This window comes from Engystomops pustulosus, chromosome 9 (genome assembly GCF_040894005.1).
Source record: "Engystomops pustulosus chromosome 9, aEngPut4.maternal, whole genome shotgun sequence".
NCBI lineage: Eukaryota > Metazoa > Chordata > Amphibia > Anura > Leptodactylidae > Engystomops > Engystomops pustulosus.
The window spans coordinates 65,861,302-65,877,590 of record NC_092419.1 but is presented as its reverse complement, the minus strand read 5'-3'; the positions used below and the strand labels follow the sequence as shown (position 1 = coordinate 65,877,590).

General features: G+C 45.1%; 50 pseudogenes; all 50 read right to left on the bottom strand.

Annotated features, from left to right (window-relative positions):
* Positions 1-136: 136 nt before the first annotated feature.
* On the bottom strand, positions 137-255 carry LOC140100118 (5S ribosomal RNA; annotated as a pseudogene).
* A 217-nt stretch (positions 256-472) lies between these two features.
* Positions 473-591, bottom strand: LOC140099066 (5S ribosomal RNA; annotated as a pseudogene).
* Positions 592-661: 70 nt separating this feature from the next.
* LOC140081638 (5S ribosomal RNA) lies at positions 662-780 on the bottom strand (annotated as a pseudogene).
* A 70-nt stretch (positions 781-850) lies between these two features.
* On the bottom strand, positions 851-969 carry LOC140091909 (5S ribosomal RNA; annotated as a pseudogene).
* A 70-nt stretch (positions 970-1,039) lies between these two features.
* Positions 1,040-1,158, bottom strand: LOC140091312 (5S ribosomal RNA; annotated as a pseudogene).
* A 259-nt stretch (positions 1,159-1,417) lies between these two features.
* Positions 1,418-1,536, bottom strand: LOC140088996 (5S ribosomal RNA; annotated as a pseudogene).
* Positions 1,537-1,983: 447 nt separating this feature from the next.
* On the bottom strand, positions 1,984-2,102 carry LOC140085615 (5S ribosomal RNA; annotated as a pseudogene).
* Positions 2,103-3,123: 1,021 nt separating this feature from the next.
* LOC140085393 (5S ribosomal RNA) lies at positions 3,124-3,242 on the bottom strand (annotated as a pseudogene).
* Positions 3,243-3,312: 70 nt separating this feature from the next.
* On the bottom strand, positions 3,313-3,431 carry LOC140091691 (5S ribosomal RNA; annotated as a pseudogene).
* A 259-nt stretch (positions 3,432-3,690) lies between these two features.
* Positions 3,691-3,809, bottom strand: LOC140088286 (5S ribosomal RNA; annotated as a pseudogene).
* A 70-nt stretch (positions 3,810-3,879) lies between these two features.
* LOC140099065 (5S ribosomal RNA) lies at positions 3,880-3,998 on the bottom strand (annotated as a pseudogene).
* Positions 3,999-4,068: 70 nt separating this feature from the next.
* Positions 4,069-4,187, bottom strand: LOC140084447 (5S ribosomal RNA; annotated as a pseudogene).
* A 70-nt stretch (positions 4,188-4,257) lies between these two features.
* LOC140098418 (5S ribosomal RNA) lies at positions 4,258-4,376 on the bottom strand (annotated as a pseudogene).
* Positions 4,377-4,635: 259 nt separating this feature from the next.
* Positions 4,636-4,754, bottom strand: LOC140097623 (5S ribosomal RNA; annotated as a pseudogene).
* A 70-nt stretch (positions 4,755-4,824) lies between these two features.
* LOC140088670 (5S ribosomal RNA) lies at positions 4,825-4,943 on the bottom strand (annotated as a pseudogene).
* Positions 4,944-5,202: 259 nt separating this feature from the next.
* Positions 5,203-5,321, bottom strand: LOC140088669 (5S ribosomal RNA; annotated as a pseudogene).
* A 596-nt stretch (positions 5,322-5,917) lies between these two features.
* Positions 5,918-6,036, bottom strand: LOC140099064 (5S ribosomal RNA; annotated as a pseudogene).
* A 435-nt stretch (positions 6,037-6,471) lies between these two features.
* Positions 6,472-6,590, bottom strand: LOC140083031 (5S ribosomal RNA; annotated as a pseudogene).
* Positions 6,591-6,660: 70 nt separating this feature from the next.
* On the bottom strand, positions 6,661-6,779 carry LOC140079832 (5S ribosomal RNA; annotated as a pseudogene).
* A 70-nt stretch (positions 6,780-6,849) lies between these two features.
* Positions 6,850-6,968, bottom strand: LOC140089689 (5S ribosomal RNA; annotated as a pseudogene).
* A 70-nt stretch (positions 6,969-7,038) lies between these two features.
* On the bottom strand, positions 7,039-7,157 carry LOC140095600 (5S ribosomal RNA; annotated as a pseudogene).
* A 70-nt stretch (positions 7,158-7,227) lies between these two features.
* Positions 7,228-7,346, bottom strand: LOC140096265 (5S ribosomal RNA; annotated as a pseudogene).
* Positions 7,347-7,604: 258 nt separating this feature from the next.
* LOC140087856 (5S ribosomal RNA) lies at positions 7,605-7,723 on the bottom strand (annotated as a pseudogene).
* A 70-nt stretch (positions 7,724-7,793) lies between these two features.
* Positions 7,794-7,912, bottom strand: LOC140089837 (5S ribosomal RNA; annotated as a pseudogene).
* A 70-nt stretch (positions 7,913-7,982) lies between these two features.
* Positions 7,983-8,101, bottom strand: LOC140092660 (5S ribosomal RNA; annotated as a pseudogene).
* A 596-nt stretch (positions 8,102-8,697) lies between these two features.
* LOC140099063 (5S ribosomal RNA) lies at positions 8,698-8,816 on the bottom strand (annotated as a pseudogene).
* A 448-nt stretch (positions 8,817-9,264) lies between these two features.
* On the bottom strand, positions 9,265-9,383 carry LOC140083030 (5S ribosomal RNA; annotated as a pseudogene).
* A 70-nt stretch (positions 9,384-9,453) lies between these two features.
* On the bottom strand, positions 9,454-9,572 carry LOC140079830 (5S ribosomal RNA; annotated as a pseudogene).
* Positions 9,573-9,642: 70 nt separating this feature from the next.
* LOC140089688 (5S ribosomal RNA) lies at positions 9,643-9,761 on the bottom strand (annotated as a pseudogene).
* Positions 9,762-9,831: 70 nt separating this feature from the next.
* Positions 9,832-9,950, bottom strand: LOC140095599 (5S ribosomal RNA; annotated as a pseudogene).
* A 70-nt stretch (positions 9,951-10,020) lies between these two features.
* On the bottom strand, positions 10,021-10,139 carry LOC140096263 (5S ribosomal RNA; annotated as a pseudogene).
* A 258-nt stretch (positions 10,140-10,397) lies between these two features.
* LOC140087855 (5S ribosomal RNA) lies at positions 10,398-10,516 on the bottom strand (annotated as a pseudogene).
* A 70-nt stretch (positions 10,517-10,586) lies between these two features.
* Positions 10,587-10,705, bottom strand: LOC140085296 (5S ribosomal RNA; annotated as a pseudogene).
* Positions 10,706-10,775: 70 nt separating this feature from the next.
* On the bottom strand, positions 10,776-10,894 carry LOC140088375 (5S ribosomal RNA; annotated as a pseudogene).
* Positions 10,895-10,964: 70 nt separating this feature from the next.
* On the bottom strand, positions 10,965-11,083 carry LOC140090866 (5S ribosomal RNA; annotated as a pseudogene).
* A 258-nt stretch (positions 11,084-11,341) lies between these two features.
* Positions 11,342-11,460, bottom strand: LOC140100105 (5S ribosomal RNA; annotated as a pseudogene).
* Positions 11,461-11,677: 217 nt separating this feature from the next.
* LOC140099062 (5S ribosomal RNA) lies at positions 11,678-11,796 on the bottom strand (annotated as a pseudogene).
* A 259-nt stretch (positions 11,797-12,055) lies between these two features.
* Positions 12,056-12,174, bottom strand: LOC140091907 (5S ribosomal RNA; annotated as a pseudogene).
* Positions 12,175-12,244: 70 nt separating this feature from the next.
* On the bottom strand, positions 12,245-12,363 carry LOC140091311 (5S ribosomal RNA; annotated as a pseudogene).
* A 259-nt stretch (positions 12,364-12,622) lies between these two features.
* Positions 12,623-12,741, bottom strand: LOC140088994 (5S ribosomal RNA; annotated as a pseudogene).
* A 448-nt stretch (positions 12,742-13,189) lies between these two features.
* Positions 13,190-13,308, bottom strand: LOC140093072 (5S ribosomal RNA; annotated as a pseudogene).
* Positions 13,309-13,378: 70 nt separating this feature from the next.
* LOC140085614 (5S ribosomal RNA) lies at positions 13,379-13,497 on the bottom strand (annotated as a pseudogene).
* A 70-nt stretch (positions 13,498-13,567) lies between these two features.
* LOC140096234 (5S ribosomal RNA) lies at positions 13,568-13,686 on the bottom strand (annotated as a pseudogene).
* A 451-nt stretch (positions 13,687-14,137) lies between these two features.
* Positions 14,138-14,256, bottom strand: LOC140085382 (5S ribosomal RNA; annotated as a pseudogene).
* Positions 14,257-14,515: 259 nt separating this feature from the next.
* Positions 14,516-14,634, bottom strand: LOC140079829 (5S ribosomal RNA; annotated as a pseudogene).
* A 70-nt stretch (positions 14,635-14,704) lies between these two features.
* LOC140089504 (5S ribosomal RNA) lies at positions 14,705-14,823 on the bottom strand (annotated as a pseudogene).
* A 70-nt stretch (positions 14,824-14,893) lies between these two features.
* Positions 14,894-15,012, bottom strand: LOC140082960 (5S ribosomal RNA; annotated as a pseudogene).
* Positions 15,013-15,460: 448 nt separating this feature from the next.
* On the bottom strand, positions 15,461-15,579 carry LOC140096215 (5S ribosomal RNA; annotated as a pseudogene).
* A 217-nt stretch (positions 15,580-15,796) lies between these two features.
* Positions 15,797-15,915, bottom strand: LOC140079828 (5S ribosomal RNA; annotated as a pseudogene).
* A 70-nt stretch (positions 15,916-15,985) lies between these two features.
* On the bottom strand, positions 15,986-16,104 carry LOC140095819 (5S ribosomal RNA; annotated as a pseudogene).
* Between the last annotated feature and the right edge of the window lie 185 nt (positions 16,105-16,289).

Here is a 16,289-nt window from a genome sequence, read left to right as displayed (position 1 = left end):
GCCTTAAGCTGCAACGCTGCTGCGATCTGACAAGAGCATGCACATTCAGCTTAGAATGGCCGTTGACAGCAGCTGTTCAATTTGAACCTTCTTTTACTATCTCATAGAGAAACTAACACATTTTCAGGTTCAAAAAGGTCAACGGAACTTGGGATTCCCAGCCAGTCTCCCATGCTGGTACTTGCCAAGCCTTAAGCTGCATTGCTGCTGCGATCTGATGAGAGCAGGCACATTCAGCTTAGAATGGCCGTTGACAGCAGCTGTTCAATTTGAACCTTCTTTTACTATCTCATAGAGAAACTAACTCAATTTTCAGGTTCAAAAAGGTCAATGGAACTTGGGATTCCCAGCCAGTCTCCCATGCTGGTACTTGCCAAGCCTTAGCTTAGAATGGGCGTTGACAGCAGCTGTTCAATTTGAACCTTCTTTTACTATCTCATAGAGAAACTAACACAATTTTCAGGTTCAAAAAGGTCAACGGAACTTGGGATTCCCAGCCAGTCTCCCATGCTGGTACTTGCCAAGCCTTAAGCTGCATTGCTGCTGCGATCTGACGAGAGCAGGCACATTCAGCTTAGAATGGCCGTTGACAGCAGCTGTTCAATTTGAACCTTCTTTTACTATCTCATAGAGAAACTAACACAATTTTCAGGTTCAAAAAAGTCAACAGAACTTGGGATTCCCAGCCAGTCTCCCATGCTGGTACTTTCCAAGCCTTAAGCTGCATTGCTGCTGCGATCTGACGAGAGCAGGCACATTCAGCTTAGAATGGCCGTTGACAGCAGCTGTTCAATTTGAACCTTCTTTTACTATCTCATAGAGAAACTAAAACAATTTTCAGGCTCAAAAAGGTCAACGGAACTTAGGATTCCCAGCCAGTCTCCCATGCTGGTACATGCCAAGCCTTAAGCTGCATTGCTGCTGCGATCTGACGAGAGCAGGCACATTCAGCTTAGAATGGCCGTTGACAGCAGCTGTTCAGTTTGAACCTTCTTTTACTATCTCATAGAGAAACTAACACAATTTTCAGGTTCAAAAAGGTCAACAGAACTTGGGATTCCCAGCCAGTCTCCCATGCTGGTACTTGCCAAGCCTTAAGCTGCATTGCTGCTGCGATCTGACGAGAGCAGGCACATTCAGCTTAGAATGGCCGTTCACAGCAGCTGTTCAATTTGAACCTTCTTTTACTATCTCATAGAGAAACTAACACAATTTTCAGGTTCAAAAAGGTCAACAGAACTTGGGATTCCCAGCCCGTCTCCCATGCTGGTTTTTGCCAAGCCTTAAGCTGCATTGCTGCTGCGATCTGACGAGAGCAGGCACATTCAGCTTAGAATGGCCGTTGACAGCAGCTGTTCAATTTGAACCTTCTTTTACCATCTTTGACAGAGAAACTAACAATTTTCAGGTTCAAAAAGGTCAACGGAACTTGGGATTCCCAGCCAGTCTCCCATGCTGGTACTTGCCAAGCCTTAAGCTGCATTGCTGCTGCGATCTGACAAGAGCAGGCACATTCAGCTTAGAATGGCCGTTGACAGCAGCTGCCTAATTTCTACTTTGTTTAACTATCTCATAGAGAAACTAACACAATTTTCAGGTTCAAAAAGGTCAACAGAACTTGGGATTCCCAGCCAGACTCCCATGCTGGTACTTGCCAAGCCTTAAGCTGCAACGCTGCTGCGATCTGACAAGAGCATGCACATTCAGCTTAGAATGGCAGTTGACAGCAGCTGTTCAATTTGAACCTTCTTTTACTATCTCATAGAGAAACTAACACAATTTTCAGGTTCAAAAAGTCAATGGAACTTGGGATTCCCAGCCAGTCTCCCATGCTGGTACTTGCCAAGCCTTAAGCTGCATTGCTGCTGCGATCTGACGAGAGCAGGCGCATTCAGCTTAGAATGGCCGTTGACAGCAGCTGTTCAATTTGAACCTTCTTTTACTATCTCATAGAGAAACTAACACAATTTTCAGGTTCAAAAAGGTCAACGGAACATGGGATTCCCAGCCAGTCTCCCATGCTGGTACTTGCCAAGCCTTAAGCTGCATTGCTGCTGCGATCTGACGAGAGCAGGCACATTCAGCTTAGAATGGCCGTTGACAGCAGCTGTTCAATTTGAACCTTCTTTTACTATCTCATAGAAAAACTAACACAATTTTCAGGTTCAAAAAGGTCAACGGAACTTGGGATTCCCAGCCAGTCTCCCATGCTGGTACTTGCCAAGCCTTAAGCTGCATTGCTGCTGCGATCTGACGAGAGCAGGCACATTAAGCTTAGTAGAATGGCCGTTGACAGCAGCTGTTCAATTTGAACCTTCTTTTACTATCTCATAGAGAAACTAACACAATTTTCAGGTTCAAAAATGTCAACAGAACTTGGGATACCCAGCCAGTCTCCCATGCTGGTACTTGCAAAGCCTTAAGCTGCATTGCTGCTGCGATCTGACGAGAGCAGGCACATTCAGCTTAGAATGGCCGTTGACAGCAACTGTTCAATTTGAACCTTATTTTACTACCTCATAGAGAAACTAACACAATTTTCAAGTTCAAAAAGGTCAACAGAACTTAGGATTCCCAGCCAGTCTCCCATGCTGGTACTTGCCAAGCCTTAAGCTGCATTGCTGCTGCGATCTGACGAGAGCAGGCACATTCAGCTTAGATTGGCCGTTGAGAGCAGCTGTTCAATTTGAACCTTCTTTTACTATCTCATAGAGAAACTAACACAAATTTCAGGTTCAAAAAGGTCAACGGAACTTGGGATTCCCAGCCAGTCTCCCATGCTGGTACTTGCCAATCCTTAAGCTGCATTGCTGCTGCGATCTGACGAGAGCAGGCACATTAAGCTTAGTAGAATGGCCGTTGACAGCAGTTGTTCAATTTGAACCTTCTTTTACTATCTCATAGAGAAACTAACACAATTTTCAGGTTCAAAAATGTCAACAGAACTTGGGATTCCCAGCCAGTCTCCCATGCTGGTACTTGCAAAGCCTTAAGCTGCATTGCTGCTGCGATCTGACCAGAGCATGCACATTCAGCTTAGAATGGCTGTTGACAGCAGCTGTTCAATTTGAACCTTCTTTTACTATCTCATAGAGAAACTAACACAATTTTCAGGTTCAAAAAGGTCAACGGAACTTGGGATTCCCAGCTAGTCTCCCATGCTGGTACTTGCCAAGCCTTAAGCTGCATTGCTGCTGCGATCTGACGAGAGCAGGCACATTCAGCTTAGAATGGCCGTTGACAGCAACTGTTCAATTTGAACCTTATTTTACTACCTCATAGAGAAACTAACACAATTTTCAGGTTCAAAAAGGTCAACAGAACTTAGGATTCCCAGCCAGTCTCCCATGCTGGTACTTGCCAAGCCTTAAGCTGCATTGCTGCTGCGATCTGACGAGAGCAGGCACATTCAGCTTAGAATGGCCATTGACAGCAGCTGTTCAATTTGAACCTTCTTTTACTATCTCATAGAGAAACTAACACAATTTTCAGGTTCAAAAATGTCAACAGAACTTGGGATTCCCAGCCAGTTTCCCATGCTGGTACTTGCTAAGCCTTAAGCTGCATCGCTGCTGCGATTTGACAAGAGCACGCACATTCAGCTTAGATTGGCCGTTGACAGCAGCTGTTCAATTTGAACCTTCTTTTACAATCTCATAGAGAAACTAACACAATTTTCAGGTTCAAAAAGGTCAACGGAACTTGGGATTCGCAGCCAGTCTCCCATGCTGGTACTTGCCAAGCCTTAAGCTGCATTGCTGCTGCGATCTGACGAGAGCAGGCACATTCAGCTTAGAATGGCCGTTGACAGCAGCTGTTCAATTTGAACCTTCTTTTACCATCTTTGACAGAGAAACTAACAATTTTCAGGTTCAAAAAGGTCAACGGAACTTGGGATTCCCAGCCAGTCTCCCATGCTGGTACTTGCCAAGCCTTAAGCTGCATTGCTGCTGCGATCTGACGAGAGCAGGCACATTCAGCTTAGAATGGCCGTTGACAGCAGCTGTTCAATTTGAACCTTCTTTTACTATCTCATAGAGAAACTAACACAATTTTCAGGTTCAAAAAGGTCAACGGAACTTGGGATTCCCAGCCAGTCTCCCATGCTGGTACTTTCCAAGCCTTAAGCTGCATTGCTGCTGCGATCTGACGAGAGCAGGCACATTCAGCTTAGAATGGCCGTTGACAGCAGCTGTTCAATTTGAACCTTCTTTTACTATCTCATAGAGAAACTAACACAATTTTCAGGTTCAAAAAGGTCAACAGAACGTGGGATTCCCAGCCAGTCTCCCATGCTGGTACTTGCCAAGCCTTATGCTGCATTGCTGCTGCGATCTGACGAGAGCAGGCACATTCAGCTTAGAATGGCCGTTGACAGCAGCTGTTCAATTTGAACCTTCTTTTACTATCTCATAGAGAAACTAACACAATTTTCAGGTTCAAAAAGGTCAACAGAACTTGGGATTCCCAGCCACTCTCCCATGCTGGTACTTGCCAAGCCTTAGGCTGCATCGCTGCTGCGATCTGACGAGAGCAGGCACATTCAGCTTAGAATGGCCGTTGACAGCAGCTGTTCAATTTGAACCTTCTTTTACTATCTCATAGAGAAACTAACACAATTTTCAGGTTCAAAAAGGTCAACAGAACTTGGGATTCCCAGCCAGTCTCCCATGCTGGTACTTGCCAAACCTTAAGCTGCATTGCTGCTGCGATCTGACGAGAGCATGCACATTCAGCTTAGAATGGCCGTTGACAGCAGCTGTTCAATTTGAACCTTCTTTTACCATCTTTGACAGAGAAACTAACAATTTTCAGGTTCAAAAAGGTCAACGGAACGTGGGATTCCCAGCCAGTCTCCCATGCTGGTACTTGCCAAGCCTTAAGCTGCATTGCTGCTGCGATCTGACGAGAGCAGGCACATTCAGCTTAGAATGGCCGTTGACAGCAGCTGCCTAATTTCTACTTTCTTTTACTATCTCATAGAGAAACTAACACAATTTTCATGTTCAAAAAGGTCAACAGAACTTGGGATTCCCAGCCAGTCTCCCATGCTGGTACTTGCCAAGCCTAAAGCTGCAACGCTGCTGCGATCTGACAAGCGCATGCACATTCAGCTTAGAATGGCCGTTGACAGCAGCTGTTCAATTTGAACCTTCTTTTACCATCTTTGACAGAGAAACTAACAATTTTCAGGTTCAAAAAGGTCAACGGAACGTGGGATTCCCAGCCAGTCTCCCATGCTGGTACTTGCCAAGCCTTAAGCTGCATTGCTGCTGCGATCTGACGAGAGCAGGCACATTCAGCTTAGAATGGCCGTTGACAGCAGCTGCCTAATTTCTACTTTCTTTTACTATCTCATAGAGAAACTAACACAATTTTCATGTTCAAAAAGGTCAACAGAACTTGGGATTCCCAGCCAGTCTCCCATGCTGGTACTTGCCAAGCCTTAAGCTGCAACGCTGCTGCGATCTGACAAGAGCATGCACATTCAGCTTAGAATGGCCGTTGACAGCAGCTGTTCAATTTGAACCTTCTTTTACTATCTCATAGAGAAACTAACTCAATTTTCAGGTTCAAAAAGGTCAATGGAACTTGGGATTCCCAGCCAGTCTCCCATGCTGGTACTTGCCAAGCCTTAGCTTAGAATGGGCGTTGACAGCAGCTGTTCAATTTGAACCTTCTTTTACTATCTCATAGAGAAACTAACACAATTTTCAGGTTAAAAAAAAGTCAACGGAACTTGGGATTCCCAGCCAGTCTCCCATGCTGGTACTTGCCAAGCCTTAAGCTGCATTGCTGCTGCGATCTGACGAGAGCAGGCACATTCAGCTTAGAATGGCTGTTGACAGCAGCTGTTCAATTTGAACCTTCTTTTAAGATCTTTGACAGAGAAACTAACAATTTTCAGGTTCAAAAAGGTCAACGGAACTTGGGATTCCCAGCCAGTCTCCCATGCTGGTACTTGCCAAGCCTTAAGCTGCATTGCTGCTGCGATCTGACGAGAGCAGGCACATTCAGCTTAGAATGGCCGTTGACAGCAGCTGCCTAATTTCTACTTTCTTTTACTATCTCATAGAGAAACTAACACAATTTTCAGGTTCAAAAAGGTCAACAGAACTTGGGATTCCCAGCCAGTCTCCCATGCTGGTACTTGCCAAGCCTTAAGCTGCAACGCTGCTGCGATCTGACAAGAGCATGCACATTCAGCTTAGAATGGCCGATGACAGCAGCTGTTCTATTTGAACCTTCTTTTACTATCTCATAGAGAAACTTACACAATTTTCAGGTTCAAAAAGGTCAACAGAACTTGGGATTCCCAGCCAGTACTTGCCAAGCCTTAAGCTGCATTGCTGCTGCGATCTGACAAGAGCACGCACATTCAGCTTAGAAAGGCCGTTGACAGCAGCTGTTCAATTTGAACCTTCTTTTACTATCTCATAGAGAAACTAACACAATTTTCAGGTTCAAAAAGGTCAACGGAACTTGAGATTCCCAGCCAGTCTCCCATGCTGGTACTTGCCAAGCCTTAAGCTGCATTGCTGCTGCGATCTGACGAGAGCAGGCACATTCAGCTTAGAATGGCCGTTGACAGCAGTTGTTCAATTTGAACCTTCTTTTACTATCTCATAGAGAAACTAACACAATTTTCAGGTTCAAAAAGGTCAACAGAACTTGGGATTCCCAGCCAGTCTCCCATGCTGGTACTTGCCAAGCCTTAAGCTGCATTGCTGCTGCGATCTGACGAGAGCAGGCACATTCAGCTTAGAATGGCCGTTGACAGCAGCTGTTCAATTTGAACCTTCTTTTACTATCTCATAGAGAAACTAACACAATTTTCAGGTTCAAAAAGTTCAACAGAACTTGGGATTCCCAGCCAGTCTCCCATGCTGGTACTTGCCAAGCCTTAAGCTGCATTGCTGCTGCGATCTGACGAGAGCAGGCACATTCAGCTTAGAATGGCCGTTGACAGCAGCTGTTCAGTTTGAACCTTCTTTTACTATCTCATAGAGAAACTAACACAATTTTCAGGTTCAAAAAGGTAAACAGAACTTGGGATTCCCAGCCAGTCTCCCATGCTGGTACTTGCCAAACCTTAAGCTGCATTGCTGCTGCGATCTGACGAGAGCAGGCACATTCAGCTTAGAATGGCCGTTGACAGCAGCTGTTCAATTTGAACCTTCTTTTACCATCTTTGACAGAGAAACTAACAATTTTCAGGTTCAAAAAGGTCAACGGAACGTGGGATTCCCAGCCAGTCTCCCATGCTGGTACTTGCCAAGCCTTAATCTGCATTGCTGCTGCGATCTGACGAGAGCAGGCACATTCAGCTTAGAATGGCCGTTGACAGCAGCTGCCTAATTTCTACTTTCTTTTACTATCTCATAGAGAAACTAACACAATTTTCAGGTTCAAAAAGGTCAACAGAACTTGGGATTCCCAGGCAGTCTCCCAAGCTGGTACTTGCCAAGCCTTAAGCTGAAACGCTGCTGCGCTCTGACAAGAGCATACACATTCAGCTTAGAATGGCCGTTGACAGCAGCTGTTCAATTTGAACCTTCTTTTACTATCTCATAGAGAAACTAACACATTTTCAGGTTCAAAAAGGTCAACGGAACTTGGGATTCCCAGCCAGTCTCCCATGCTGGTACTTGCCAAGCCTTAAGCTGCATTGCTGCTGCGATCTGATGAGAGCAGGCACATTCAGCTTAGAATGGGCGTTGACAGCAGCTGTTCAATTTGAACCTTCTTTTACTATCTCATAGAGAAACTAACACAATTTTCAGGTTCAAAAAGGTCAACGGAACTTGGGATTCCCAGCCAGTCTCCCATGCTGGTACTTGCCAAGCCTTAAGCTGCATTGCTGCTGCGATCTGACGAGAGCATGCACATTCAGCTTAGAATGGCCGTTGACAGCAGCTGTTCAATTTGAACCTTCTTTTACCATCTTTGACAGAGAAACTAACAATTTTCAGGTTCAAAAAGGTCAACGGAACGTGGGATTCCCAGCCAGTCTCCCATGCTGGTACTTGCCAAGCCTTAAGCTGCATTGCTGCTGCGATCTGACGAGAGCAGGCACATTCAGCTTAGAATGGCCATTGACAGCAGCTGCCTAATTTCTACTTTCTTTTACTATCTCATAGAGAAACTAACACAATTTTCATGTTCAAAAAGGTCAACAGAACTTGGGATTCCCAGCCAGTCTCCCATGCTGGTACTTGCCAAGCCTTAAGCTGCAACGCTGCTGCGATCTGACAAGAGCATGCACATTCAGCTTAGAATGGCCGTTGACAGCAGCTGTTCAATTTGAACCTTCTTTTACTATCTCATAGAGAAACTAACTCAATTTTCAGGTTCAAAAAGGTCAATGGAACTTGGGATTCCCAGCCAGTCTCCCATGCTGGTACTTGCCAAGCCTTAGCTTAGAATGGGCGTTGACAGCAGCTGTTCAATTTGAACCTTCTTTTACTATCTCATAGAGAAACTAACACAATTTTCAGGTTAAAAAAAAGTCAACGGAACTTGGGATTCCCAGCCAGTCTCCCATGCTGGTACTTGCCAAGCCTTAAGCTGCATTGCTGCTGCGATCTGACGAGAGCAGGCACATTCAGCTTAGAATGGCTGTTGACAGCAGCTGTTCAATTTGAACCTTCTTTTAAGATCTTTGACAGAGAAACTAACAATTTTCAGGTTCAAAAAGGTCAACGGAACTTGGGATTCCCAGCCAGTCTCCCATGCTGGTACTTGCCAAGCCTTAAGCTGCATTGCTGCTGCGATCTGACGAGAGCAGGCACATTCAGCTTAGAATGGCCGTTGACAGCAGCTGCCTAATTTCTACTTTCTTTTACTATCTCATAGAGAAACTAACACAATTTTCAGGTTCAAAAAGGTCAACAGAACTTGGGATTCCCAGCCAGTCTCCCATGCTGGTACTTGCCAAGCCTTAAGCTGCAACGCTGCTGCGATCTGACAAGAGCATGCACATTCAGCTTAGAATGGCCGATGACAGCAGCTGTTCTATTTGAACCTTCTTTTACTATCTCATAGAGAAACTTACACAATTTTCAGGTTCAAAAAGGTCAACAGAACTTGGGATTCCCAGCCAGTCTCCCATGCTGGTACTTGCCAAGCCTTAAGCTGCATTGCTGCTGCGATCTGACAAGAGCACGCACATTCAGCTTAGAAAGGCCGTTGACAGCAGCTGTTCAATTTGAACCTTCTTTTACTATCTCATAGAGAAACTAACACAATTTTCAGGTTCAAAAAGGTCAACGGAACTTGAGATTCCCAGCCAGTCTCCCATGCTGGTACTTGCCAAGCCTTAAGCTGCATTGCTGCTGCGATCTGACGAGAGCAGGCACATTCAGCTTAGAATGGCCGTTGACAGCAGTTGTTCAATTTGAACCTTCTTTTACTATCTCATAGAGAAACTAACACAATTTTCAGGTTCAAAAAGGTCAACAGAACTTGGGATTCCCAGCCAGTCTCCCATGCTGGTACTTGCCAAGCCTTAAGCTGCATTGCTGCTGCGATCTGACGAGAGCAGGCACATTCAGCTTAGAATGGCCGTTGACAGCAGCTGTTCAATTTGAACCTTCTTTTACTATCTCATAGAGAAACTAACACAATTTTCAGGTTCAAAACGTTCAACAGAACTTGGGATTCCCAGCCAGTCTCCCATGCTGGTACTTGCCAAGCCTTAAGCTGCATTGCTGCTGCGATCTGACGAGAGCAGGCACATTCAGCTTAGAATGGCCGTTGACAGCAGCTGTTCAGTTTGAACCTTCTTTTACTATCTCATAGAGAAACTAACACAATTTTCAGGTTCAAAAAGGTAAACAGAACTTGGGATTCCCAGCCAGTCTCCCATGCTGGTACTTGCCAAACCTTAAGCTGCATTGCTGCTGCGATCTGACGAGAGCAGGCACATTCAGCTTAGAATGGCCGTTGACAGCAGCTGTTCAATTTGAACCTTCTTTTACCATCTTTGACAGAGAAACTAACAATTTTCAGGTTCAAAAAGGTCAACGGAACGTGGGATTCCCAGCCAGTCTCCCATGCTGGTACTTGCCAAGCCTTAATCTGCATTGCTGCTGCGATCTGACGAGAGCAGGCACATTCAGCTTAGAATGGCCGTTGACAGCAGCTGCCTAATTTCTACTTTCTTTTACTATCTCATAGAGAAACTAACACAATTTTCAGGTTCAAAAAGGTCAACAGAACTTGGGATTCCCAGGCAGTCTCCCAAGCTGGTACTTGCCAAGCCTTAAGCTGAAACGCTGCTGCGCTCTGACAAGAGCATACACATTCAGCTTAGAATGGCCGTTGACAGCAGCTGTTCAATTTGAACCTTCTTTTACTATCTCATAGAGAAACTAACACATTTTCAGGTTCAAAAAGGTCAACGGAACTTGGGATTCCCAGCCAGTCTCCCATGCTGGTACTTGCCAAGCCTTAAGCTGCATTGCTGCTGCGATCTGATGAGAGCAGGCACATTCAGCTTAGAATGGGCGTTGACAGCAGCTGTTCAATTTGAACCTTCTTTTACTATCTCATAGAGAAACTAACACAATTTTCAGGTTCAAAAAGGTCAACGGAACTTGGGATTCCCAGCCAGTCTCCCATGCTGGTACTTGCCAAGCCTTAAGCTGCATTGCGGCTGCGATCTGACGAGAGCAGGCACATTCAGCTTAGAATGGCCGTTGACAGCAGCTGTTCAATTTGAACCTTCTTTTACTATCTCATAGAGAAACTAACACAATTTTCAGGTTCAAAAAGGTCAACAGAACTTGGGATTCCCAGCCAGTCTCCCATGCTGGTACTTGCCAAACCTTAAGCTGCATTGCTGCTGCGATCTGACGAGAGCAGGCACATTCAGCTTAGAATGGCCGTTGACAGCAGCTGTTCAATTTGAACCTTCTTTTACCATCTTTGACAGAGAAACTAACAATTTTCAGGTTCAAAAAGGTCAACAGAACGTGGGATTCCCAGCCAGTCTCCCATGCTGGTACTTGCCAAGCCTTAAGCTGCATTGCTGCTGCGATCTGACGAGAGCAGGCACATTCAGCTTAGAATGGCCGTTGACAGCAGCTGCCTAATTTCTACTTTCTTTTACTATCTCATAGAGAAACTAACACAATTTTCAGGTTCAAAAAGGTCAACAGAATTTGGGATTCCCAGGCAGTCTCCCATGCTGGTACTTGCCAAGCCTTAAGCTGCAACGCTGCTGCGATCTGACAAGAGCATGCACATTCAGCTTAGAATGGCCGTTGACAGCAGCTGTTCAATTTGAACCTTCTTTTACTATCTCATAGAGAAACTAACACATTTTCAGGTTCAAAAAGGTCAACGGAACTTGGGATTCCCAGCCAGTCTCCCATGCTGGTACTTGCCAAGCCTTAAGCTGCATTGCTGCTGCGATCTGATGAGAGCAGGCACATTCAGCTTAGAATGGCCGTTGACAGCAGCTGTTCAATTTGAACCTTCTTTTACTATCTCATAGAGAAACTAACTCAATTTTCAGGTTCAAAAAGGTCAATGGAACTTGGGATTCCCAGCCAGTCTCCCATGCTGGTACTTGCCAAGCCTTAGCTTAGAATGGGCGTTGACAGCAGCTGTTCAATTTGAACCTTCTTTTACTATCTCATAGAGAAACTAACACAATTTTCAGGTTCAAAAAGGTCAACGGAACTTGGGATTCCCAGCCAGTCTCCCATGCTGGTACTTGCCAAGCCTTAAGCTGCATTGCTGCTGCGATCTGACGAGAGCAGGCACATTCAGCTTAGAATGGCCGTTGACAGCAGCTGTTCAATTTGAACCTTCTTTTACTATCTCATAGAGAAACTAACACAATTTTCAGGTTCAAAAAAGTCAACAGAACTTGGGATTCCCAGCCAGTCTCCCATGCTGGTACTTTCCAAGCCTTAAGCTGCATTGCTGCTGCGATCTGACGAGAGCAGGCACATTCAGCTTAGAATGGCCGTTGACAGCAGCTGTTCAATTTGAACCTTCTTTTACTATCTCATAGAGAAACTAACACAATTTTCAGGCTCAAAAAGGTCAACGGAACTTAGGATTCCCAGCCAGTCTCCCATGCTGGTACATGCCAAGCCTTAAGCTGCATTGCTGCTGCGATCTGACGAGAGCAGGCACATTCAGCTTAGAATGGCCGTTGACAGCAGCTGTTCAGTTTGAACCTTCTTTTACTATCTCATAGAGAAACTAACACAATTTTCAGGTTCAAAAAGGTCAACAGAACTTGGGATTCCCAGCCAGTCTCCCATGCTGGTACTTGCCAAGCCTTAAGCTGCATTGCTGCTGCGATCTGACGAGAGCAGGCACATTCAGCTTAGAATGGCCGTTCACAGCAGCTGTTCAATTTGAACCTTCTTTTACTATCTCATAGAGAAACTAACACAATTTTCAGGTTCAAAAAGGTCAACAGAACTTGGGATTCCCAGCCCGTCTCCCATGCTGGTTTTTGCCAAGCCTTAAGCTGCATTGCTGCTGCGATCTGACGAGAGCAGGCACATTCAGCTTAGAATGGCCGTTGACAGCAGCTGTTCAATTTGAACCTTCTTTTACCATCTTTGACAGAGAAACTAACAATTTTCAGGTTCAAAAAGGTCAACGGAACTTGGGATTCCCAGCCAGTCTCCCATGCTGGTACTTGCCAAGCCTTAAGCTGCATTGCTGCTGCGATCTGACAAGAGCAGGCACATTCAGCTTAGAATGGCCGTTGACAGCAGCTGCCTAATTTCTACTTTGTTTAACTATCTCATAGAGAAACTAACACAATTTTCAGGTTCAAAAAGGTCAACAGAACTTGGGATTCCCAGCCAGACTCCCATGCTGGTACTTGCCAAGCCTTAAGCTGCAACGCTGCTGCGATCTGACAAGAGCATGCACATTCAGCTTAGAATGGCAGTTGACAGCAGCTGTTCAATTTGAACCTTCTTTTACTATCTCATAGAGAAACTAACACAATTTTCAGGTTCAAAAAGTCAATGGAACTTGGGATTCCCAGCCAGTCTCCCATGCTGGTACTTGCCAAGCCTTAAGCTGCATTGCTGCTGCGATCTGACGAGAGCAGGCGCATTCAGCTTAGAATGGCCGTTGACAGCAGCTGTTCAATTTGAACCTTCTTTTACTATCTCATAGAGAAACTAACACAATTTTCAGGTTAAAAAAAGGTCAACGGAACTTATGATTCCCAGCCAGTCTCCCATGCTGGTACTTGCCAAGCCTTAAGCTGCATTGCTGCTGCGATCTGACGAGAGCAGGCACATTCAGCTTAGAATGGCCGTTGACAGCAGTTGTTCAATTTGAACCTTCTTTTACTATCTCATAGAGAAACTAACACAATTTTCAGGTTCAAAAAGGTCAACGGAACATGGGATTCCCAGCCAGTCTCCCATGCTGGTACTTGCCAAGCCTTAAGCTGCATTGCTGCTGCGATCTGACGAGAGCAGGCACATTCAGCTTAGAATGGCCGTTGACAGCAACTGTTCAATTTGAACCTTATTTTACTACCTCATAGAGAAACTAACACAATTTTCAGGTTCAAAAAGGTCAACAGAACTTAGGATTCCCAGCCAGTCTCCCATGCTGGTACTTGCCAAGCCTTAAGCTGCATTGCTGCTGCGATCTGACGAGAGCAGGCACATTCAGCTTAGAATGGCCGTTGAGAGCAGCTGTTCAATTTGAACCTTCTTTTACTATCTCATAGAGAAACTAACACAAATTTCAGGTTCAAAAAGGTCAACGGAACTTGGGATTCCCAGCCAGTCTCCCATGCTGGTACTTGCCAAGCCTTAAGCTGCATTGCTGCTGCGATCTGACGAGAGCAGGCACATTAAGCTTAGTAGAATGGCCGTTGACAGCAGTTGTTCAATTTGAACCTTCTTTTACTATCTCATAGAGAAACTAACACAATTTTCAGGTTCAAAAATGTCAACAGAACTTGGGATTCCCAGCCAGTCTCCCATGCTGGTACTTGCAAAGCCTTAAGCTGCATTGCTGCTGCGATCTGACCAGAGCATGCACATTCAGCTTAGAATGGCTGTTGACAGCAGCTGTTCAATTTGAACCTTCTTTTACTATCTCATAGAGAAACTAACACAATTTTCAGGTTCAAAAAGGTCAACGGAACTTGGGATTCCCAGCTAGTCTCCCATGCTGGTACTTGCCAAGCCTTAAGCTGCATTGCTGCTGCGATCTGACGAGAGCAGGCACATTCAGCTTAGAATGGCCGTTGACAGCAACTGTTCAATTTGAACCTTATTTTACTACCTCATAGAGAAACTAACACAATTTTCAGGTTCAAAAAGGTCAACAGAACTTGGGATTCCCAGCCAGTCTCCCATGCTGGTACTTGCCAAGCCTTAAGCTGCATCGCTGCTGCGATCTGACAAGAGCACACACATTCAGCTTAGAATGGCCGTTGACAGCAGCTGTTCAATTTGAACCTTCTTTTACTATCTCATAGAGAAACTAACACAATTTTCAGGTTCAAAAAGGTCAACAGAACTTGGGATTCCCAGCCAGTCTCCCATGCTGGTACTTGCCAAGCCTTAAGCTGCATTGCTGCTGCGATCTGACGAGAGCAGGCACATTCAGCTTAGAATGGCCGTTGACAGCAGCTGTTCAATTTGAACCTTCTTTTACTATCTCATAGAGAAACTAACACAATTTTCAGGTTCAAAAAGGTCAACAGAACTTGGGATTCCCAGCCAGTCTCCCATGCTGGTACTTGCCAAACCTTAAGCTGCATTGCTGCTGCGATCTGACGAGAGCAGGCACATTCAGCTTAATATGGCCGTTGACAGCAGCTGTTCAATTTGAACCTTCTTTTACCATCTTTGACAGAGAAACTAACAATTTTCAGGTTCAAAAAGGTCAACGGAACTTGGGATTCCCAGCCAGTCTCCCATGCTGGTACTTGCCAAGCCTTAAGCTGCATTGCTGCTGCGATCTGAAGAGAGCAGGCACATTCAGCTTAGAATGGCCGTTGACAGCAGCTGCCTAATTTCTACTTTGTTTTACTATCTCATAGAGAAACTAACACAATTTTCAGGTTCAAAAAGGTCAACAGAACTTGGGATTCCCAGCCAGACTCCCATGCTGGTACTTGCCAAGCCTTAAGCTGCAACGCTGCTGCGATCTGACAAGAGCATGCACATTCAGCTTAGAATGGCAGTTGACAGCAGCTGTTCAATTTGAACCTTCTTTTACTATCTCATAGAGAAACTAACACAATTTTCAGGTTCAAAAAGTCAATGGAACTTGGGATTCCCAGCCAGTCTCCCATGCTGGTACTTGCCAAGCCTTAAGCTGCATTGCTGCTGCGATCTGACGAGAGCAGGCGCATTCAGCTTAGAATGGCCGTTGACAGCAGCTGTTCAATTTGAACCTTCTTTTACTATCTCATAGAGAAACTAACAAAATTTTCAGGTTAAAAAAAGGTCAACGGAACTTATGATTCCCAGCCAGTCTCCCATGCTGGTACTTGCCAAGCCTTAAGCTGCATTGCTGCTGCGATCTGACGAGAACAGGCACATTCAGCTTAGAATGGCCGTTGACAGCAGCTGTTCAATTTGAACCTTCTTTTACTATCTCATAGAGAAACTAACACAATTTTCAGGTTCAAAAAGGTCAACGGAACTTGGGATTCCCAGCCAGTCTCCCATGCTGGTACTTGCCAAACCTTAGCTTAGAATGGGCGTTGACAGCAGCTGTTCAATTTGAACCTTCTTTTACTATCTCATAAAGAAACTAACACAATTTTCAGGTTCAAAAAGGTCAACAGAACTTGGGATTCCCAGCCAGTCTCCCATGCTGGTACTTGCCAAGCCTTAAGCTGCATTGCTGCTGCGATCTGACGAGAGCAGGCACATTCAGCTTAGAATGGCCGTTGACAGCAGCTGTTCAATTTGAACCTTCTTTTACTATCTCATAGAGAAACTAACACAATTTTCAGGTTCAAAAAGGTCAACAGAAGTTGGGATTCCCAGCCAGTCTCCCATGCTGGTACTTGCCAAGCCTTAAGCTGCATTGCTGCTGCGATCTGACGAGAGCAGGCACATTCAGCTTAGAATGGCCGTTGACAGCAGCTGTTCAATTTGAACCTTCTTTTACTATCTCATAGAGAAACTAACACAATTTTCAGGTTCAAAAAGGTCAATGGAACTTGGGATTCCCTGCCAGACTCCCATGCTGGTACTTGCCAAGCCTTAAGCTGCATTGCTGCTGCGATCTGACGAGAGCAGGCACATTCAGCTTAGAATGGCCAT